This window comes from Schistocerca gregaria, chromosome 2 (genome assembly GCF_023897955.1).
Source record: "Schistocerca gregaria isolate iqSchGreg1 chromosome 2, iqSchGreg1.2, whole genome shotgun sequence".
Lineage (NCBI taxonomy): Eukaryota > Metazoa > Arthropoda > Insecta > Orthoptera > Acrididae > Schistocerca > Schistocerca gregaria.
Window position 1 is genome coordinate 1,012,379,454 of NC_064921.1, and position 24,915 is coordinate 1,012,404,368.

Sequence of the window (24,915 nt, forward strand, 5' to 3'; positions counted from 1 at the left end):
GATTATATGATAGCGGAACAAACACTGCTAGCAGTTACTTCTGTAAACTATCTGGGAGTATGCGTGCGGAACGATTTGAAGTGGAATGATCATATAAAATTAATTGTTGGTAAGGTGGGTACCAGGTTAAGATTCATTGGGAGAGTCCTTAGAAAATGTAGTACATCAACAAAGGAGGTGGCTTACAAAACAATTGTTCGACCTATACTTAAGTATTGCTCATCAGTGTGGGATCCGAACCAGATGGGGTTGACGGAGGAGATAGAGAAGATCCAAAGAAGAGCGGCGCATTTCGTCACAGGGTTATTTGGTAAGCGTGATAACGTTACGGAGATGTTTAGCGAACTCAAGTGGCAGACTGCAAGAGAGGCGCTCTGCATCGCGGTGTAGCTTGCTCGCCAGATTTCGAGAGGGTGCGTTTCTGGATGAGGTATCGAATATATTGCTTCCCCCTACTTATACCTCCCGAGGACATCACGAATGTAAAATTAGAGAGATTCGAGTGCGCACGGAGGCTTTCAGACAGTCGTTCTTCCCGCGAACCATACGCGACTGGAACAGAAAAGGGAGGTAATGACAGTGGCACGTAAAGTGCCCTCCGCCGCACACCATTGGGTAGCTTGCGGAGTATATATGTAGATGTAGATGTAGATGAATCATTCCTTCCGTCTGTGTACTAATTCTAGAAGACGGCCGGCCGCGGTGGTCTAGCGGTTCTAGGCGCTCAGTCCGGAACCGCGCGACTGCTACGGTCGCAGGTTCGAATCCTGCCTCGGGCATGGATGTGTTTGATGTCCTTAGGTTAGTTAGGTTTAAGTAGTTCTAAGTTCTAGGGGACCACAGATGTCAAGTCTCATAGTGCTCAGAGCCATTTGAACCATTTTCTAGGAGACGTTTTCCACTGTCTTTGCACGGCTGGTGTAACACATTGTTCATAGCACTGTCTTGCTGTGAGAATAATGAAAACCTAACAAAAATCATTCTACGATGCTACACTTCACTGAAGAAACAAGAGTAGCCAAAGAGAGTTATTTGGAAGTATTTGACAACAGATTCCGGTAATCATTGTTTGTTACAGTAGTTTTAAATATCCCATCAGATTACTCGTGATTTTCACTGCCACAATTTCCTCAGTGTCACACACTAAGGATTTCAACGAATCTGCAAATATAATTACAATGGGATGGCGGATGCAAGTAGTTATCCTCTGGTAAGTATCGGACAACGGTGTCTAGTTCTTATTTGAATCTACTAAACTGTTTGTACACCAGTTTGAGAGAAGAGAACTACTGATTGACGATGATACATATGGCTAATATTTCGGAGAAGACATTCATAACAGAACGAAACGATTCATTTCTTTGTCACACGCTCATTGCGCATATTTTATCATGTTTAAGGTTTTAGTAACTATTAGACCAATTTGAATTATTTAGTAGCTTACTTCGCTTACTAAATAATTGTTATCGAGTGTGACTAAATTTCATCCGTCATCATGCGGCTGAGTACACGATTTCTGTTACTAGTATTTTACATATCAGGATATACTGAGTGACTGAGTGTTCAACGAATTAACCAAGCTCTTACTTACGTGGTTGTCAAAAAACACTAAAATGTTTTGGTCCTACATAAAATCATCCATTCCATCTTTATCTTTCTACGTGATCTATGAGCATGACTGTATTGTTAAAAAAAAAGAAGGATAAAATGAAAACTGAAGTTCTAAGTTCTGCATTTAGATATCCCCTCTCCACACTGAATAATAACAAAGTAAATATTTTTGACGATCGAAAAGTATCCAAAATCAGCTAAATTAAGTCAATAAAAGAAAGACCAATGGGCCAGATGAGATAGTCATTAGATTCTACATTGAATACGAGCAACGACTATCCCCTCTTCCAGCATTAATTTATCGCAGGTCTCGTGACTGGAACAAAGCGCAGTTAGTTTGAATCAATAAGAAAAGTCTCAGGACAGAAACTAAATTTGGTTAGTAATTATCGAAACGTGTTTACAACTTTCAAGTAACAATTGAAAGCAATTATGTGAAGCCTGATATTGGAAAACTTCCTGATTATCACGCATTTGTGACTCACTCGGCACCATTTGGCAACGAAGTCAGACTACGTTCCTCAAGGCAATAGTAAGAGATTTGAGCATCATGTTTCTGTTGCTCGGCGTGGCCAAGTGGCTAGCACACGGATGGGTACAGAATTTTTTCCCCTCTTCATATATACAACACGTTCTGAGACATTGCTATGTGTAAGTTATGATTTTTCTGCAATATTCGTTATTCTGTACATGTAAGAGCGCACTTCCTCCGTAACGATTTCGTGATTTGTGAGTGTTTAAAAAACGAAATATGAAATTTCTCTGAGTGAAACAACCGACAGTGACCTTTGTATTTTTTCATGTCAGAAATAATTCACCATTTTTTTTTTACGAATATGTAGCAATTTCCGAGTATGCGGTTAGACAGGGATCTAAGAGCACAACTTGAATTACTGGGAATGTAACTAGCAGCAGTTATCTTCATAATCTTGCGGGTCACAAGTATTTATCTGCGATCGAATATCCAAACAGTAGACAGAGATGAAAGATCTCCGCCGTAATATTTTTAGACTGTAGCACCATATACGAAACATTTTCATTCATGAGATGCATGTTATAAACTTCAACGAACTGCAGGAGCTCTAGAAAACGCGTTTTTTCAATTTTGTTTTTATGACCCAAATCGTTGGCGTATCGTGTAGTGACGTTGGCTACTTAATCATCTGGATCTCTAGGAGCAAGTCGTAACCACATTATGTTTATCTTCATATTCTTTGAAACTGTCGGAATCAATTTTTCGAGAGTTTTTTATAGGTGTATTAGTACAATGTGGTACTACACACTATTCCTAACTCATTTTCCGAAATGTAAAATCCTAAACACGATGTCTGTGTGAATGAGAATAAGATGACATAATGCGGCATTTACGACCATCTGCAGAATGCAATCAAATACGCTGTCGTTATTATACATGCATGGAAACGAGGGGGTGAGGGATACTGTAAAAATTCCTATGCAGCTGAGAATCGTGGAAATGGATATACTGCGCCTGATACCGTTAAGGAGGATTCAAGGGCAATGAAGGCGGGCACGTCAGCTCGTTGGATTGCGGCATCATGCGTTATGGCAACGTAAACGCAGTTTTCGTTACTTCGAAGAATAGCGCGCCTGTGTAGTCTGCTAGGCGCTTTGTGTTCGTGACGCTGTGCGCGCTGCAGTGCGAAGGTGCGGATCTGCGGCAGCTTGCTTTTGATTGGCTTGCGCGACGCGAATCGACAACAGCGCACAGTGAACATTTCATTAAATACAGGAAGTAGAATGTAGACAGAATTTCCTCATGCGAATGGAATGGTAAGGGAGGTGAGGGGGATAATAACCCTGGTGCATTGTGTTTCTTCCGCTGTGCTGTGAGTGTACTGTGGCTTAAGAAATACACACGTAGATGTGAATTTTAGATGTAGGAACTGCAGAAGTTTAAGCAGATAGCAGCTCGGAATATAACTGGCGAATACGCCGACGTTCCAGGTAAATGATCGCGGTTATGAAAACACTCGTACTGAGACTGTGCAAAACACATACGGCAGGCATAATAATGTAGGTGCGTGATTTTACTACTATGGTCATGCATGACACGTCTACCGTTCTCCATGTTTCTGTGATGATTTGCTGCTCTGAACAAAAGTAATGGACTGGCTACATTTACGTAGGAAAAATTACGCAGCCTATAGAACAAGTTTCTTTCGTTCAGGAATCAGTCACAGAAAATTAATTTTACTCTATCCCAGATACACTGATACCACAATATTATGGTACTGTAAGGGGTAATTAACGTGTTTATTTGAAGTGACTACTCTATGTAGCGTAGTTAGAATGTTCCTTACGATTCCAGCGCCGGAGAACATTTAAAATGTTGGACAGGGAGTGTGAAAATCAAGGAAAAGATCTGTTACTGCAGTCCACGAGCAACCGCGAAAACAGAAATGTACGATGAATAGGCCTACACATTAATCTGTTTATCCGTAACTTCCAAACATTTGAACATTTTTTTTTAAACACGTAGTTTCTGAAACAGCGGAATTATTTTCCTCTTAGACGTCTCAGAAATAATTCACGTTCAAAGGTCACTCGTTTCCCTGCTACATGAAACAGTCGTTTTCGAAATTCTCATATAAATCTTTAATCTTTAAATTATGGGCTCAAACGGAGTACATTCGGTGTTGTGTTTCTAGGGCAAAAGTAAAGTACATGATTAAAAATTAATGGAAAATGTAGCTAAAATGTACTGTAACAGGCTAAACGGATAATATAAGAACAGATGAGAGGTATTGGGTCAGGGTGCATCTTCTTCAGTCTTCAATCCGGAGAATTGATCTGCAGTAGTCTGATTTCTCTGTTCTCTCCTAACCGCGCATTTTTTTTTTTCTTTTCGGTCCTGAGTCATGCTAACTTCTTAAACCTCTCTTCGTGTGATCACTACTTGGAATCCATCGCGAAAATTAAAACATGACCTGATCTGCTGGACGTGTGCAGTGCGTTGACAGCTCCACGCTGGCTTGCAGAATTTCATGGTATTTCATATCGGCTCTTTATTTTGTGATCTATGGGAAAACTGGGTACTGTAATGTGCGCTAGGTTGTAGTATTGATACCTTGGGAAGCACCGCCTCCATAATAACGTGCAAAGTGTATTTGGCTGTGACTTAGACAGCAGACGCACATTAGCGTACATCGTTTACTCTTAGAGGGAGTGGTTTTGACATTTCTGCGATTTTTTTGGCTAATGATGCCTTGGGTCAATTGATCTGGCTTGGTAAGAATACGTTTAGTTCAGGCTTGTTGATTCATTGCGTCAATAACTTAGGGCGGAATAGATAATACCTACAATGTCGATAAAGAAACTATATGACTCTACGACAAATACCGAAAACTTTTTTTAGCTCTTCTTTAGTGGCTACTAGAGCTGTCCATTCCGCAAAATATTTACCGTCTTATGAAGTGGGGAAGCGAAAGTCACCAAATGAGATATGTAAAGTGGTTTACTCACATAAAACCAAAAAATGTGACATTAAAATATATAGCTAGGATAATATTCGTACTGAGCCTTTTAAATTCACTGTCTTTCAGAAGTCGTAAATATCCCTAATTGTTTACCATGAAGTACCATGAAGTAGGATTTAATCTGGGAGTTATGTATTGTTGTTTGGTTACTTTATTGCTACATACTGTTCTTTCTGTTGTTGAGTGCAGTTAGTAGTTTGAGAGCTCCAGTTATTCTGTACTTCCGGTTTAAGGAATTTGTTGTCGGATTAACGTACAAATCGCGAAAAAAAAAATGGCTGCATATAGGCCACATGACGTCGAATTTTTGCAGGAATGGAGGAGGTAGTGTGAGAGAGTGTGCGCTTAAATCTGAAGGCTGTAAGAAAGCCGTGAGTTAGGGTCAACTTATAAAAACGGATTAAATATGGAAAAAAGTGAGCGGGAGCGGAAACTGTAAACAATGGGAAATTAAAGAATCCTACCGTGATTGGGGACCACTTCGTTACTGCTAATTCTAAGTAAACTGTGCATTATCATCTTGCATAATGATGTATTCTTATTCGAAAGGCCTTCTGTTTCACCACATTGCCACAGGAGACGCCTTGTGATCCATTATGCATACAGTCAGATAAATCTATACAGCACACTACAAGAAAATAACATCATGTTGCCTCACGCTGCTGTCACAGGATGGTCGCTGCAATCTTACACTGTCCTTTCAGTTCCTTAAAAATAGCCTGCATCGATAGCAGCTGCAAGAAGTGTATTGGGGAAGTTCCAAATCCGTGACAGCAATGCTTGACTGCTTCATGGACAGGACGAGGTGAGATGCTGTCTGGACCAGAATATAAATGGCTGGTAAGTTCCCTCACTCCCACACAGCTCGAGTTTCCCTCAGTTTTGTAAATTATTCAGGTGGCGTAGCTACCTAGTGCTGCCAATGGGAGCTCCGTTAAAGCTGAGTTCGGAGAAAGCTGAGACATTTTCTAGATTAGCGCTATAATAAGTACGTGCTTCAGGAGGGATACTGTCCATGAGACACGAGAAACAGTCGATTGTCTGCTTCTGAAAATCACACATTTTTTTCGTTTGCATGACAATATTTTAACTATGGAGCATAACGAAGAATTCGTCAGCCATCGAACATCTAACAAGGATATTCTACACGAGAACTTGTTACAGACAATTTGTCTTGATATGCAGAATTTTAAATGGAATTAGCGACCCGGTCCAGCATCGCACGGATGGCGGTAAGTATCTACGGTCAGACGGCTTGTTTATTTATAGTATGATGTGATGTACACGAACCTCCCCCATGAACCAGTCTATGTATCAATGAACAACGTATCAAAATCGCTACTTCCTGAATTTTTCCTTTGCCTACATATGCAGACAGGTACCACCTCCTCCTCTTGCCGACCAGTTCTCCGATTATTTCCACGAGACACCGCTGCAGACGCCAATTAAATATGGATCAGATAAAAATACATGTTTACGCACTCATCGTTACATAGCGGTCATGAATTACATGCACAAAACTTCTTCATGAATTACTCTATTAGTGAAAACCGCATCACAATCTCTACAGTAGTTCCTGAGACTAGGCCGAAAACACAGACAGAAATCGCGATAGAGGACTTTCATTTATAGTATGTATAGACGGATAGTGAGTTGGGCATTCTTTGCTATGCCAATGTAGCCTGAATATCTGCCGCACCCAAGTTCTGTAAGTCACCCCACGCCCTCGAATGCCATGCTTTCAGCTCGCTTTCCACATCTGGCTACCTTCCCCCACAAGGATCCTTTACCAACATATTCTATTCCCGCCTCCCCTCACTCAGGCAGAACACCTCCGGATAATCTATACCCCCCCACAAGCTCGACTCCAACAATCCTGTGGTTTCCCATCTTCTCTCCAATTCTAGGGTGCTGCACAGCCCACCAACGCTCTATATAGACAACGTCCACATCCTCTCCCAAAGAAATTTCAACCATCTCCCTGTCCCAAATCATGAATTCCGTCACGAAATATACTCCTACCAACAGTGAATCCACCCCACCCTCTCCGCTCCCTCTAGGGCTCTCTCCCCCTCCTCTCCCTCCCCCCTCCCACACCTGCTCCTTTTACCCCTCTCAGTCACACCTCACTCCCTTTTCCTTGCAGATTCACAGATCGCAGTGCCACCTACTCCTCTCTCCCTGTACTCCAACAGCCATCCTTATATCATTGTCATTGCCACCTCTTACTAGTCCTCAGTTCCCATACCCATCACTCTCCTCTCTCCCTCTGTAACTACTTTTTCTTTCGCCTATCATCCCAGGGAAGGTCCTTTGGAGCTTTAGTGACTGTGTGCAGTGCTCCGTTGTGATGGTCAGAATCGCTTCTGTGTTGTTCGGTGTTGTTCCACTACTTTTTCGAGTGTTCTTAGTGTTCTTCATGTATTTTTTAAACTGTGCTGTCTGACCGTATTTTTACACTGCTTTCGAACTACTCACTCAGCCTTATTACGTTAGTCTTCCATAATCCTCATAATTTACTACTAATTTAAAATCGCCATTATGTATTTAAGTTTATACGTTAGCGCCAAAGTGTGTGCAGCCCACTGGCTGAAGAGCGTGTTGAGTGTACCGCTGTGATGAAATCACAACAAAGGGAAAAGAATAGATGGATACAGAAAGACAGAGAAGATGCGTTTTGCAACAAAAGTGATTTCTTGTAATACAGTATGTTTATTAAAATGTCCATTTCGTTACAACTTAGTATACGTAATCCTTACTGCAACATCCACGGATTCACATCCAAACATTCATCGAAGACAAATTACACCGACACAGATAACACAAATAAAGCAATGTGATATCTACTATTAAAATAAACGTTTCTACCATGCAAATATAGGAGTGTCTGTTAATCCAAAAATCGGCAGAAGCACCAACTTCTTATATTACTAATTTAAAAACCTATACCTATAATCACATGAAAATCAGAATTAGTTATAGAAACATTTTGTTGTTCAAAGTATAAAGAGAAAAAACTAGAAATTGAGCGCTAATAGGCGTAATCTCGATTTGTAGTTCGTTTTCGTGATTTATACTGTGGTGTCACCGCCAGACACCACACTTGCTAGGTGGTAGCCTTTAAATCGGCCGCGGTCCGGTAGTATACGGCGGACCCGCGTGTTGCCACTATCAGTGATTGCAGACCGAGCGCCGCCACACGGCAGGTCTAGAGAGACTTCCTAGCACTCGCCCCAGTTGTTCAACCGACTTTGCTAGCGATGGTTCACTGACAAAATACGCTCTCATTTGCCGAGACGATAGTGTAGCATAGCCTTCAGCTACGTCATTTGCTACGACCTAGTAAGGCGCCGTATTCAGTTATCATTGATATTGTGAATCATGTACTGTCACGAGCGATGTTCATCATTAATGGATTAAAGTTAAGTATTCCACCAGCTACGTCCGTTTTTCTCAATTCTAATTCCCTTGTCATGTTCCAGACCTCACGCCAGCCTGCGTGAGCTAAAACGCGTGCATTTCGGCCTCCTTTAGTAACACGGTGTTGGCTCTCCTGCCAACCACAACATATACTTTCTGGGATCTCAAACTGTGCTCATAAAGATAAGTACACACTTGTGTACAAAAGCGCGCGATTGTCTATACATATTTTAGAGTGAATATCGAAGAACATTTATCTAGGCAATTGTCTATTGGCAGTCTAGAGACTTTGTCGCATATTTAAGTGTGTGTGACCTTGTTGGGGCCGACCAGTGTGGCCGAGCGGTTCTTGGCGCTACAGTCTGAAACCGCGCGACCGCTGCGGTCGCAGGTTCTAATCCTGCCTCGGGAATGGATGTGTGTGACGTCCTTAGTTTAGTTGGGTTTAAGTAGTTCTAAGTTCTAGGGGACTGATGACCTCAGCAATTAAGTCCCCTAGTGCTCAGAGCCATTTGAAGCATTTGACCTTGTCGGGATCGGGGGTTGTGCAGTGATAATAGTGGATAGCGAAAGAAATCGAATGACGAGACGTTGAGACGTTGGTGGAAACGTGAACGGTTTGCGGATGGGCCTTGTTTCGTCTATTACTTACTTTCGGCTTTGAAAGCAGAAGGCAGCATGGGGTGTCCAAAATTTCACTCATTTGAGTCCAAGTGACTGAGGAGAACTGCTTCAGCTTTCTGGCCGAAAAAATAAAGAAAAAAGAAATAAATTTAGAGAAATAAATCCATCTTCATTGAGACTGGCAGCGAAACTGCGTTATCTGCAGGTGGAGCATCGTTCACCAGCCTAAAGTCACGTTACTGATCTCGAAGCAAGCCATATTACAGATTGTCCTAGAGGTATGAAAAGCAATGATACAATCTCTGAAGTGACTCATGAAGACGTGTATAATTGAACATAAACTACAGACAAACGTTTACATTTATAAATAGAGAATGGAAAAAGATAACTGCGATTTACTTATGGCAACAAAAATACCAAAAATATATAATTAGTTATCAACTAATCAATTGGAGAAAAGGATTACAAATCTTCAAGTGCACTGCAAGTCAGAGTGTTAGGCATAAATATTGTCAGACACTGTGAAAGGTATTTTCATGGTTTATTTCAGGAACGGTGAGGGAGGATAACTGCAGTAACCTCCTAAACTGTTGTTGATACGTCGTACTTAAGGAATTAAGGTAAGCGTGGACGGGAGGACTCACCAATATAACTTTCTTTTCACACATCCTGTTTATTTAACAATATATAAACGGTATTTTTTTACAGATGATCGAAGCATTTAACCACAAAATTTTCTTTAAAAAAGGAACAAATTTGCGACATTCTTCTGAACTTAAACCTCAAGTTGAATAAGCTTTTAATCTTTACAAAAGAAATCTGAAGTGCTGTATTGCAAAACAGTAAACAATATGACAATGGTTAGAAGACGGCCGGACCAGCAGCCCGCCCGTTATCGGATGAAACAGCGGTGTTTACTACCGCGCTGGACGCAGTCTCTCTTATTATATACCCTTCTGCAACACCTGAAAACTATGTAAGCACCAGACAAGAGCGATTCAGTTACTCAAAACAGATGACTTTACTTTTAATTTGAAAGCTGTATGTCCAAAGGTTCGGGGTTAAGGTGCGCACCTGTGTTTAAAGGTTAAACAGATTAGCAAACAATATGAAAATGATAAGGCTTACTTCTAAGCAACTAATCTCTTAATTTCAGTCGGTAACCAAGGTGCGACTGGATCCCAATCCCTCCCTTCAAACAATTTAATTTTGGCTAAAGCCCTGGTGATAGTTGGCTGTTAATATTTTCAAAGTTAAACTGATTGTCAGTTATTAAGATCGCTCTGAAGGAACGTCTTAAAACTTAAAACATTACTTGTGAACACTTATTACAAGAAAACTCACTCAACGGAACCACAAGATCCATCTAAAATACGCCAATACTGACCAGGTCTTTCAAACACAGAAACGAACAGCTTAGTATTTTGTATGTGTGTGTGTGAAATCTTCTGGGACTTAACTGCTAAGGTCATCAGTCCCTAAGCTTACTCACTACGTAACCTAAATTATCCTAAGGACAAACAGACACACCCATGCCGGAGGGAGGACTTGAACCTCCACCGGGACCAGCCGCACAGTCCATGACTGCAGTCCCTCAGGCCTCTCGGCTAATCCCGCGCGGCGATCAGCTTAGTACAACAGGTTGTTCAGATTATAACTAATGACTGAGAAATGCAGTTACAATCAAAGAACTGAACCGGTTATCAGCTAAATCTAACTACAAAGTGCCTCTTTTGTTTAACGGCAACCTGTGCCTTTTACAATTGTTCAGGCTGTATTTACGACCAAGAGCTGATTAATGAAAACATTAATGATCGGTTACAAACCAGAAAGGAAAGACAATAGAATAGCGGGACAAATTTTCAAACGACAACTAGTGTCTTAGTACAATACTACTGCCTATATTTACAACCAAAAAGCCGACCGAGTGAATCTCTGAGGGCCGGGTTCAAATGAAAAAAAAAAAAAAGGAGGGCAGTTAGACAAAGAAACAAATCACCACGAGGATTACAGAATGTTACTCCCCTATATCAGCAAGCTGTTTCATTGATCCACGGTACGTCGCTGCGGTTACTGAATGGTGCTCATGAAATCCTGGTAGAAGAGGGCAGCCAGGCCACGAGCGGTCGTCCGGCACGAATGTTGCCAACCAACCGAGGGGATGTCGGCTTGCTGCTTGTAGCCGGCGCTGACCCCGGTGAAGGACTCCGGTATCTTCGCTCTGGGCAGGCCCTCCTTGCGCAGCTCGTGGCTTCAGCCGCTCGGACTTCGTGAACACCTCTTGTCGCGACGTTACCGCCAATGCCCAAACTTCGTGTTTTTTTTTTATTTTTGGGGCCAGCGAACTCCGTCTATAAATCGGCAAGCAAAGACCTTCTAAGAACACAACTCGCAGATACCAACTCTTCCTCATAGATACTGGCAATGGGGCCGCAAGAGGGATAGTGATACTCCACCTGAGCCAGTAGTGTCAGACAGAACAGTCTACTAATTCAATGGCGCCACGGCTCAGTTATACTCTGTAGTAGTGGAGGTAGAGGACGTTGCTGTGGAAAGTACGCTTGGAACCTGCTCAGCACACAATCGCATTTCCAAAGGAAGTATAGCGCTGTATTTGTTATAATAAGTAAAAGTTTTGGTCGGCTGTAGATCGTCACATTGTATGCTATTAGTTCACGAAACAATGTGTAATCTTCTCTGGATGAGGCAAGCTCTTTCATACAGCTGACTGCTTCCTAAATATTGGAGATATCTTTCTTTAAATGTTTGTTGGAGAGGGTTGGCGTTTAAAACTGGGGCGCGCCTCTCGCAACTACATGTGGTTCCACGTGTTGTCCTGGAAACAGACATAGTTATCATTGTCTACTGTCATCGTTCATTAATCTAGTGTGGTCATCAGATACATATACACTGAACAGACAGTTCACACTATCTTCATATTATTTCGTATATGTACTATCTAAGGATACTTGTTTTTCGCTACAGCTGCCAAATACGGAAACTGTCTGGAGAGCTATCGCTGACCTATTTAATATTATATGCAATTTTTCTCGCTGATGAGGCACTGTCGATGTTAAGCATGTAGAAGTATTGACCTCCTACCGTTGTGGGAGCATTTTTTAAATTAAAATGGCACAGTCAGCATTATGCTGCTTGGAGTTGCAGATAGTAACTAGAACTTCATTTATGGTGTTGTTGGATACGAAGGGTGGATTTTGGGTGGTGGTGAATTCAAGCACACCTCGCTCCAGATAAAGCTAGAACCAGTCCCTAAATATGCCTATTTGTGAAGTGTTATCCGGAAGAAAAGTCCAATTCGTTCGTTTTTGTAGTAGATGACGTATGAGCAATACCCATAACACAAGCCAGCATCATCAATGTCAGAAAGGGTTTAGAATTATAGACTGTGTAGAGCGCGAGTGGTAATCGAAAATGCGTTTGGCATCAAGTGATCAAAAATTAGAGTACTACTGAAACCGATACCTCTAACTCCAGAGACAGCAGAGGCCATTGTATTATCTTGTATTTATCTATACAGTATTTTGCGCAAAACAGTGTATCCAGAAGTAACTACACCCCAGCTGGTATCCTCGGTATGTATGGCAGAGAAGGAAACGTTACTCAGGAGTACTGGAGAAAGAAACTGGATGGCAATAGTACTTAATTGATCTGCAAAACCTACTCAGGAACTCAACAACAAACCTGCATGAAATTCGAGATGAATTCGGAAATACTCATGAGGGAGAGCTCCTCATGCCAACACGATGTTTACTAAATTATGAATCCAGGTAGCAATTTAAAATGATCAATCAGTTTTAGAACGTTTTTGCAAACACCTTAATTACTGGCTTCACTGATTCACGGGCGTCACGTGGAATAATTTTGTGGAAGTTGCACAATGTTTCAAAGGGACTCCTGACCGCCATCTTCAGGTGATTATTGACGTGTTGCGCTTTTCCCGCGCCGCGCGTGCGAAGACCGTGGCTCGTTTCTCCGGCAGGGGTTCTGGATGCCACCGTATTATATGATTCGTCTACGATGACGTTATAGCCCCGCCTAAGGCTCCTGTAAGTACGAGCTGGCATACCCACCATTTTGTTTCCCCGAGCTCTGAAGTGAAAACGTTCTGCGGTGCTATAGAGTTTGCGTAATGGCACTTTAGCACATAATTATGGGTGGTTGTGCTGCCGTGAACTGTTCTAAGCGTTCTAGAAGTGGATTTAGAAGCGTTCGTTTACGAGAAAATTCGGAGAGAAGAAAAAAATGGATTCTCAGCTACATATGTAGTAGCTAACTGAAACAGGACATTTCTCCAGATAGACTGGAATGTGCTATCGTTCAATCATTGCATGAAAAAGGGGGATATGTCTGACGCTAACAACTACCTGCCCAATCCTACTTCTGGCAATTCTGTCCAAAATTCTTGAAAACTTAATGTATTCAAGAGTAGCTTCATATATTTGTAAACATGAAATAATAACAAAATGTCAATTTGGTTTTCAAAAAGGCTTCTCAACAGAAAATGCTACATATGCATTCACTTGTCAAATATTAAATGCTCTGAATAACAGAACATCATCCACTGGGATTTTTTGTGATCCCTCAAAGGCTTTTTAACTGTGTGAATCATGAAATTCTTCTAGATAAGCTTAAGTATTGTGGTATGAGTGGGACAGTGCACATATGGTTTACTTCATATTTAACTGGAAGAATGCAGAAGGTTGAAATTAACGGTACAGATAGTTGACCCTTTGTCAACTTAAGCCATTTTGCATATTGACACATATCTTGCGCTTTATCTTGGAGAAGAAATTATGTAATGTGTAAGTGTGTTCTTGTATGTCCTGAAAATTTAACGTAGCAAGCAGTGTTTGGTGAGTTTCGTATTTATACATGGTTATGGACTTTAGATGCAGCTGCGCCAAATGATACTTGCAGAAGCCTGGTACATGACTTAATAAACGTCATTATCGAGTATTTAATCTGAATTCCGCGAAGAAAATAAAACACAAACATAGTACGCGATCCTGTCACAGAAATATACATGTTTCTTGCACCTTTATTCTTCATTCGGACAGCAAAGAAAAGCAGCAGTAAGTAAAGAAAACTCGACATTTTTGTGCCTAATTCACATATCGATGTAAACATGAGCGAAATGAAAGCTCAAAACATCACGATCTGAGGCTTTACGCAGGACATCTCTAAAATATTTCAGAAAACTTGAACAAAACAACACAGTTCGCGTAAGCTACGTGCCGTGTTTAGCATTCGTTGGGAAACAAAATGGCGGATGCGCCAGCCTGTGTTTTTAGGAGCTCTAGCTTACCTCCTGGCGCCTACGATCTTCTAGCCAGCCAGCGTATATGTTGGTTAGCCACTGCAGCAACACGTCAGTAAGCACTTGAAGATGACGAGCAGCTGTCTAGTTTAAATACTGTGCAACTTCCACAACATTATCCTAAGCGACGCGCTAGAATCAATGAAGCAGTTATTACGTCGGGAAAGAATGTTTTCTGGTTGTAAGATTTTATTATTAATAATTTTAATTACTGTGATTTAACAACATTACTTTGTACTCTACATTCGTGTATAAAAATAAAATAAAAATATATTTGTAAAGTCCTTACGGTGTCTTCAGTGCTTCCCAATTCTTTTCTCATCACCGTCAGTTTTCCTGCTGCCTCTTGATTCTCAATCTTGCAACAGAAGTAACAAGTTTTCGTATGCGAACTAAACATTTTTACAGGAGATACCCCACTCCTGTACGTCTAATTTTTTCATGCTATCGATTAAAAGCTGTTTTCAAATTGTGAATTTTTTCTCAACAACACTCACTGACACTTCATATCTTCTTGAGCAGCTCTTCGATAACCAGCTTCTTGCTGTTGCGATTTTCGTATTCGGAATTGCTAAATTCTCACGAACATGATGCCGCGTGAAAATCTTCAGCCATTTCTCTGTTGGCCACAACTTTGTAAATGACGTTAAACAACCACAACAACAACAAAAAAAACAACCGACAAAGCGTTTCATACAGCGCAAAGAGAACTGCAGGTCATGTCTACCAACACATCCTCACTACGAAATTTGGTTTAAGTAGTTCTAAGTTCTAGGGGACTGATGACCTCAGATGTTAAAGTCCCATAGTGCTCAGAGCCATTTGAGCCACTACGGAATGTCGCTAACATCGTCTATGAATTGTCTCATAGCTTCCATTTCAAATGGGAGAGAGAAATTCTGCAATTTTTTTTGCAAAAGCGTGTCGAGAGGAAGAAAAGTCTTTCAGTTCTCTAGATACAAAACAGCTCGATTTTGTATATTAGTGTGTGCAAGACCTAAGAACAAAATCCTGCCTAATGTTTTGTGTCTTGATTTCGAAATTTACAGAAGATGCAGAGATAGGTATTTCAATTATGCAATGTTGATTTATTCGAAAAACGATATCTTAGAACACTTTACAGGTTTCCGTACAGCTAAATACTTATTTTCGTAGTAGCTGACGATGTCTCCAGCAGGATAAGACTAAATATTAGACAAACATTGCTGACACGATGTTATAAAGAGCTCGTGCCACTAAATATGTGTGTTTCAACAGTGACAGTGTGCCTGTAATATTGTAACTGTGTCAACCATTTCCCTTAACCACTGAATCACGCATTGCACTGCTAGCTAGGGCATAGCCACCTATCGCAAACTAACATACGCAAACAAGCGACAAACGTCGGCAAGCCCCTGCATATCAGCAACACTGACTGGCAACTACCAGCTGCCATTAGGGCCGACCAACAGGCCACAGCAGTGACACCGACGAGCTCGGCCATAGGCGCACAAACAATCTGCCAACATTCCCTCACACTGTGCTTCCGGTATATGACCTATCGGACACAAGATCGATAACAAACCTAACTGCTGCAGGTTGCTGACGTTGAACGAGGACTCTGTACCAGCACCCAGCGCCAGCCGCCGAGCAGCACAACGCACAACGCCAAGGTATCGACATGCATGATACCCACTACTAACAAAGCCTATCCTTGCACAACCTATCGCAGGCAGCAAGACAACCGCTACTGCTCTTACCAACCGACCTAACTATCGCAGAGGCTTTTTTTCCTTGGCTCTTCCCATGGCACTTTTTTTCCTCTGCCCTTAAAACCGCTACCCTTCGTCAGATTTCGACCAATCTATCTCCAGATGAGCGTGTATTAATGGTTAATCTTAACCAGACGTACGCAAACATCGCAGTACCCTTATGCAGAGATGGCAGTAGACCTTTTGTGTTGGCCATCATGCAGGTGTGGGCGTGGAGGGGCTCCAGCTCTTATTTTTTTTTTTTTTTGCATGAAAAAGTATCGTAAGACACTGTGAATCATTTCTTGTAACATAAATAAGAATTCCATAGAAAGGTTAGTCGAGGAATTTCAGAGTTCTGTTCTTTAACAATATTTCATCTGGACCGCAAAAGATTTGAATCTTATAGGAAAACAGGAGCGTTCTTCGGTCGATACACATCGGACGCTGATGCAAGCAGGACACTGAGAGGCTGTTCGCATTCCAGATATGGAGTCAGCAACGGCTACTACTGAGTATGCTTTGACATTCAATTTCGATTTTCACTGGCGATATTTACTTCAGATAAAACTTCCGGGCTGAGAGGCTGTTGTCGAAATAGAAAACTACTCGCTGACGTTTCGTTCCCTTCTGTGGGGAACTTCTTCAGATATAAACCTACCACGGTCTTTCAGCAGGAAATAGAATTATCAATAAAATTCTTCTGGGCTATTAACCTCACTGTCGGTATATAAAACTGTCCGCCGCTTCGGCTACTATTGCAAACGGCCTTCTTCTCGGCTTTGTGCTGAGCTAGAATGCTGACTGAGAGAGATTTTAGATCTCATACAGTTGCGGAGGAAGCTATTTCGTAGTTTGATGTGGTACTTAAGGATAGGAGGACTGATGTTCGGCATTCTTTGTTGGTCTCTCCAGTCCGCACCATTACTCCCTGGTAGCTGGCCTCGAGTGTTGACGATACCTTCATCATCTGGCGACATGGAAAGGGGAACTGCAGAAGTTCCACCAACATTTCAGTCAATAGCACGGTAAAGCACAATTTACTATGGAGATTGAAAAGTTCTAAGCAAAGAAGGGAAAGCAGAAAGGTGGAAGGAGTATATAGAGGGTCTATACAAGGGCGATGTACTTGAGGACAATATTATAGAAATGGAAGAGGATGTAGATGAAGGTGAAATGGGAGATACGATACTGCGTGAAGAGTTTAACAGAGCACTGAAAGACCAGAGTCGAAACAAGGCCCCCGGAGTAGACAACATTCCACTGGAACTACTGACGGCCTTGGGAGAGCCAGTCCTGACAAAACTCTACCATCTGGTGAGCAAGATGTATGAAACAGGCGACATACCCTCAGACTTCAAGACGAATATAATAATTCCAATCCCAAAGAAAGCAGGTGTTGACAGATGCGAAAATTACCGAACAATCAGTTTAATAAGCCATAGCTGCAAAATACTAACACGAATTCTTTACAGACGAATGGAAAAACTAGTAGAAGCCGATCTCGGGGAAGATCAGTTTGGATTCCGTAGAAATACTGGAACACGTGAGGCAATACTGACGTTACGACGTATCTTAGAAGAAAGATTAAGGAAAGGCAAACCTACGTTTCTAGCATTTGTAGACTTAGAGAAAGCTTTTGACAATGTTGACTGGAATACTCTCTTTCAAATTCTGAAGGTGGTAGGGGTAAAATACAGAGAGCGAAAGGCTATTTACAATTTGTACAGAAACCAGATGGCAGTTATAAGAATCGAGGGACATGAAAGGGAAGCAATGATTGGGAAGTGAGTAAGACAGGGCTGTAGCCTCTCCCCGATGTTATTCAATCTGTATATTGAGCAAGCAGTAAAGGGAACAAAAGAAAAATTCGGAGTAGGTATTAAAATCCATGGAGAAGAAATAAAAACTTTGAGGTTCGCTGATGACATCGTAATTCTGTCATAGACAGCAAAGGACTTGGAAGAGCAGTTGAATGGAATGGACAGTGTCTTGAGAGGAGTATATAAGATGAACATCAACAAAAGCAAAACGAGGATAATGGAATGTAGTCGAATTAAGTCGGGTGATGCTGAGGGAATTAGATTAGGAAATGAGACAAAGTAGTAAAGGGGTTTTGCTATTTGGGGAGCAAAATAACTGATGATGGCCGAAGTAGAGAGGATATAAAATGTAGACTGGCAATGACAAGGAAAGCGTTTCTGAAGAAGAGGAATTTGTTAACATCGAGTATAGATTTAAGTGTCAGGAAATCTTTACTGAAAGTATTTGTATGGAGTGTAGCCATGTATGGAAGTGAAACATGGACGATGAATAGTTTGGACAAGAAGAGAATAGAAGCTTTCGAAATGTGGTGCTACAGAAGAATGCTGAAGATTAGATGGGTAGATCACATAACTAATGAGGAAGTATTGAATAGGATTGGGGAGAAGAGAAGTTTGTGGCACAACTTTACTAGAAGAAGGGATCGGTTGGTAGGACACGTTCTGAGGCATCAAGGGATCACCAATTTAGTATTGGAAGGCAGCGTGGAGGGTAAAAATCGTAGAGGGAGACCAAGAGATGAATACACTAAGCAGATTCAGAAGGATGTAGGTTGCAATAGGTACTGGGAGATGAAGAAGCTTGCACAGGATAGAGTGGCATGGAGAGCTGCATCAAACCAGTCTCAGGACTTAAGACCACAACAACAACAACATTGAAAAGAATGGGGTGCTGTCAACCACATATAAGGAAGCACACTGGCTACTTAGGGAACGAGTTAAAATTAAACAAGAACTTCCCTTGAATGTGTTAATTCTCTTAATTGTAGTGAATGTATACATTAACACACGGCACTACAAAAAAGTGAAGCACGGGGACGACTTGATCGGATCTCAAAGTAACTTAACACACTTATGCACCATCGGCGTGTATGTGAATGATCACAGTTGCAATTTTCTATGACAGGTACAAGGGTACCAGACTGCATTAGTGTTACAAATCAGCAGTAGCGGAACATCATGAGAACTGAGGCTCTGACATCGATATTAATAATGTATTTCAATAACGTACGTCTGCAGACTAAGGAAACCCACGTTTATAGAAGAAAGATCCGAGAAGCGGTTGAAATTTCCAAGCATGCATGTAACTTCAAAAGCGAGGACGGCTGTAGGCTTCCGGCATCGTGGCTTCCCGCCATCGAGGAAATGAATATGCGGCCGCGGTGTGGGAGCAATGCAAGCAACGTGCTGTAAGTCTCCTCGGCGGACAATAATATTTTGTGTAAACGTTCCACCTCTCTTGCTCCGTCCGTTTCACATCTAGCCACTGATGGCAAAACAAAAACAGTAGGAGGAATTTCAACCAATAACCCTTCTCCAGCGTAAATGTGGAATACTGCCTTTACGTTGGGCCACCAATAGTATACATAAGAGTTTAGCCAATAACGGCCCTTGTTCTGCATCAGCGCGGGAATATTAGCCTATGAAATGGCCCTTCAATGACAACCAGAACAATTTTAAGTGGTACTCCCACTTCTCCAGCAAAAACACAGGGAAACTCCCATTTATAAGCGAATGCGACACAGGTCTGACAGTGTTCTAGCAATTAGTGGACACCGAAACGTCCTGATGAAGATCCCAGCAGAGAGGTTGAAACGTCTATTATTTTAGAAGGAAATATGACACGGCCTAACAACCCAGATTTTAACTTTAGTGACAACGGCCTCGAAAGCCTGTAGACTTACATAACTGAATTAGTGTTGTTCGTTTTCGTACATTGAACATTGCGGCACAGTCAATCTAATATATAAGAAACTATCAGTCTCGACTTCGGTAATGAAACCAATCTTTACCAAGGTTTCATCCCAAATCATTGAGCCTTCTTCAGAATTATAACTGAATGTACAATATGTCTAAGAGGGCATGGTCTAGAAATAAAAGTAAAACAGCTTGAATAGGTGTTGTCACATTTTAAAAATGCGGTACATAAGTACTAAGTCAACACCAAGACTTAACTTAAGCTCTGGCGTGCGCTTCGTCTCCATGGACGCCGTGCGGTGGGTCTTGGAGGTCACGTGGTGACTTAGTACCCATGCACCGCATTTTTAAAATGTGAATACGCCTATTCAGGCTGTTTTACTTTTATTTCTAGACCATGCCCTCTTAGAGATATTATACATTCAGTTATATTGAAGAAGGCTTAATTATTTGGGCTGAAACCTTGGTAAAGGTTGGTTTCATTACCGCAATCGAGGCTGACAGTTTCTTATGTGTTAGTCTTGTTCGTGGTTTTTTTATTTTCAATCAACAAAAAAACTACACATTGATCTTGCCAAAAGCCGAGAAGCGATTCTTCTTGGTGTTTTAGCTCTCAGGGGCACTCTGGGATGCTCTCCGTGTGAGGCACCTTCTGGGTTTCCGCTGTTGGCACTCTTACATACTTTGAATTACCCAAGGAACCACGAGTCTTACACTATACATATACACATTCTGAACTTTCAAGTTTACGACAAACACGACTTCTTAAAACTAGAGGCTCATCACTAGACAGATAACTTCCTCCATAGGCTTTATTAGATTGGGGTACAATATTAAATTTCTTCCAAGCAATTACGTCACGAGTTGGAAAGGAATCCAAAGAAGATTTGAAAACAAATAAATCACTAGGTCCGGATGAAATCCCGATTCGATTTTACAAAGGCTACTCAATGGCATTGGCCCCTTACGTGGCTTGCATTTATCGTGAATCTCTCTCCCAGCACGAAGTCTCAAGCGATTGGAAAAAAGTGCAGGTACAAGAACGGACCCGAAAAATTACAGACCAATATCCGTAACTTCTGTTTTCTGTAGAATCAAAAATGGTTCAAATGGTTCTGAACACTGTGGGACTTATCTGAGGTCATCAGTCCCCTAGAACTTAAAACTACTTAAACCTAACTAACTTAAGGACATCACACAGTCCATGCCCGAGGCAGGATTCGAACCTGCGACCGTAGCGGTTGCGCGGTTCCAGACTGAAGTGCCTAGAACCGCTCAGCCACACCAGCCGGCCTGTAGAATCCTTGAACATATTATCAGTTCGAATATAATAAACTTTCTTGAGGGTAAGAAGCTTATGTCCACGAATCAACATGATTTTAGAAAACAACGCTCTCGCGAAACTTGCCTTATCATTTTCTCACTTAATATACTGAGAACTGTGGATGAAGGGCAAGAGGCAGATCCAATATTTCTACATTTCCGGAAAGCATTTAACATGGTGCCCAATTGCAGGCTGTTAACGAAGGTATGAGCGTTTGGAATAAGTTGACAGGTGCCATCCGCGGTGGCCGTGCGGTTCTGGCGCTGCAGTCCGGAACTGCGGGACTGCTAAGGTTTCAGGTTCGAATCCCGCCTCGGGCATGGGTGTGTGTGATGTCCTTAGGTTAGTTAGGTTTAAGTAGTTCTAAGCTCTAGGGGACTTATGACCTAAGATGTTGAGTCCCATAGTGCTCAGAGCCATTTGAACCATTTTTTTTTTTTAATTTCACAGGTATGTGATTGGCACGAAGACTTCTTAAATAATAGAACCCATTATGTTTTCCTCGACGGTGAGCGTTCACCAGAGACAAAAATGGTTCAAATGGCTCTGAGCACTATGCGACTTAACTTCTGAGGTCATCAGTCGCCTAGAACTTAGAACTAATTAAACCTAACTAACATAAGGACATCACACACATCCATGCCCGAGGCAGGATTCGAACCTGCGACCGTAGCGGTCACTCGGTTCCAGACTGTAGTGCCTAGAACAGCACGGCCACTCCGGCCGGCATTTGGCTAAAGGGTGGGCAGCTGTCTGCGGTTGTTTGCTGATTATGCCGTGGTTACTGTTGGAAGATACAAGACGACTAATACAGAATTTCCAGTTGGTGTGATGAATGGCAGCTAGCCCTAAATGTAAGTTAATGCGGATGAGTACGAAGAGAAACCTGTGATGTTCGGACAGAGTGTTACCAGTGTCCAGCTTGACACAATAAATATATGGCGTAACGTTGCAACGTGATATGAGGTGGAACGAGCATGTGAAAACCGTGGTAGGGAAGGAAAATGGTCGACTTGGGTTTATTGGGAGAATTTTAGGAAAGAGTGGTTCACCTATAATGAAGACCGCATATAGGACGTTCGTGCTACCTATTCATGAGTACTGCTAGAGTGTTTGGGATCCTTACCAGGTCTGATTAAAGGGAGACGTTGCAGCAGTTCAGATGACGGCTGAACAGATTTGTTACCGCTAGGTGCAAACAAAACGTAAGTGTTACGGAGATGCTTCAGGAACTCAAATGGGAATCCATGGAGGGAAGGCGGCATTCTTTTCGGGAAAGACTATTGAGAAAACAGAGAGAACCGGCGTTTGTAGCTGACTGCCGAACGATTCTGCTGCCACCAATATATATCGCGCGTAAGGACCACGACGATAATATACGAGAAACCAGGATTCATACGGAGGCATACAGACAGTCGATTTTCTCTCGCTCTATTTGCGAGTGGAAAGGAGTGGAAATAACAAGTAGTGGTACAGGATAGCCACGCCCACGCACCTTACGGTGGCTTGCGAATTGTCTATGTAGATGTAGATGAAGGGGAAGATCAGTCTGAATTCCAGAGGAAGGTAGGAACACCTGAGGCAACCCTCCGACTTCTCTTATAAGATAGTTTAAGGAAAGGCAAACATTGTTAGATTTAGGGAAAGCTTTTGATGGTGTTGATTAGAATACACACTTTGGACTTCTGAAGGTAGCACTGGTAAAATACAAGGTAGGACGGAAATATACACCTTGCAAAGAAACCAAATGGTAGTTAAGTCGCAGAACATGAAAAGGGATCAGTGCTTGAGAATGGAGTGAGACAGGATTGCAGCCTTTCACAGATGTTACTGAAACTCTACACTGAACAAGCAGCAAATGAAACCAAAGAAAATTTGGAAAAGAATTAAATTCCAGGGAGAAGAAATGAAATCTTTGGGTTTGCTAAGTACATTAAAATTCAATCAGGGACAGCAAAAGACTAGGAAGAGCAGTTGAACAGAATGGACAGTGCCTTGAAAGTAGGATATAAGGTGAACGTCAACAAAAGCAAAACCAAGGGTGATAGATTGTAATCGAATTAAATGGGGCGATGCTGAGGGAATTACATTAGGAAACGATATACCGGAAGAAGTAGATGAGTTGTTATTTGGGCAGTAGAATAGGCGATGAAACCCGAAGTAGAAAGGATATAAAATATAGACTAGCAGTGACAAGAAAAGGGTTTCTGAGGAAGAGAAATTTGTTGACATTGAATATAAATTTAAATGTTATGACGTCTTCTCTGAAGGCATATGTCTGAAGTGTACCTTGCACCCAAGTGAAACATGGACGGTAAGCAATTCAGACAAGAAGAGAATAGAAGCTGTTCATATGCGATGCTGCAGAAGAATGCTGAAGGTTAGATGGGTAGATCGTGTAACTAAGGAAGATGTACAGAATAGAATTGCAGAGAAAAGAAAGCTGTGGCACAATTTGAGTAACAGAAGGGATCGACTGGTAGTACACATCCCGAGACGCCAAGGAAACATCAGTTTAATTTATACTATTGGAAAGAAGTGTATGACGGGCGGGGGGGGGGGGGGGGGGGGGGGGGGAGGAAGAGGGGGCTGAAATTGTAGAGGGAGACAAAGAGACGAATATAGTAAGCAGGTTCATATCATATGCAAGTGAATTGGAATACTTATTGGAGATGAAGAGGATTGTTCAGGATAGAGCAGCATGGAGAGCTGCATCAAAGCAGTCGTCGGACTCAAGACCACAACAACAACAACAACAACAACAACAATAACAACCCTCTCAACCGATGAAGTTTCATCTTGTTTTCTTCTCCCCTCGTTGACATTTTACTTTTTATGCAACGCAGTTTAAATAGCTAGTAGGATTCATGTTAAAACTTGGCATTAACATGTAAACGGTAAGTGTGTGTGTGTGTGTGTGTGTGTGTGTGTGTACATACATTTTTTTCACTTGTTCAGAAATAAATTCGCTTCCGTGAGCTGCAGAGACTGTAGTCATTGTATTTCATGTTAACGAAATTCACGTTTTAATTTATTTACCAATTTGTGGAAAAAATGGTACCTCCAACGGAAAGGCAACCCTATAAATTTGAACTGGCTGTAACGGTGCAGGCAGAAGACAACAAATTTATTTCTTGCGGTGGATACACATTATCAACCTACCGAACTGAAGGTGTGTGTCATCGGACATCTGACAACTCTATAAACACGTTGGATTTTCACTATAGACTACATAATCGAGTTGAGAGAATTCAGAAACTGTTTATATAATTAAGATAACTAGCATTTATTGTTGAGTCTCACTTTCACATTTTAATTAGATCACGTATTTCGATCACTCTGTATCATCTACAGATCTAAATAGTTGCGTCAGCAAGCCGTCTTGTCTACTCAGAACCGCAGTACTCTGATATGTGATTCTAAGTAGAAAAGACGGGTTACTGATGCAACAACTTAGATCTGAAGATGATCCAGAGTGATCTGAGCATTAATTAAAATGTGCAGCTGACACGGAATAGTAAATGAGAATTATCGAGACGTTAGGTTTCGTTTGCGCTGATATTGCAGCGCCATATTTAGTTATATGGCGCTACAATCCGCACGGAGTACACACGCTGACAATCAGACAAAA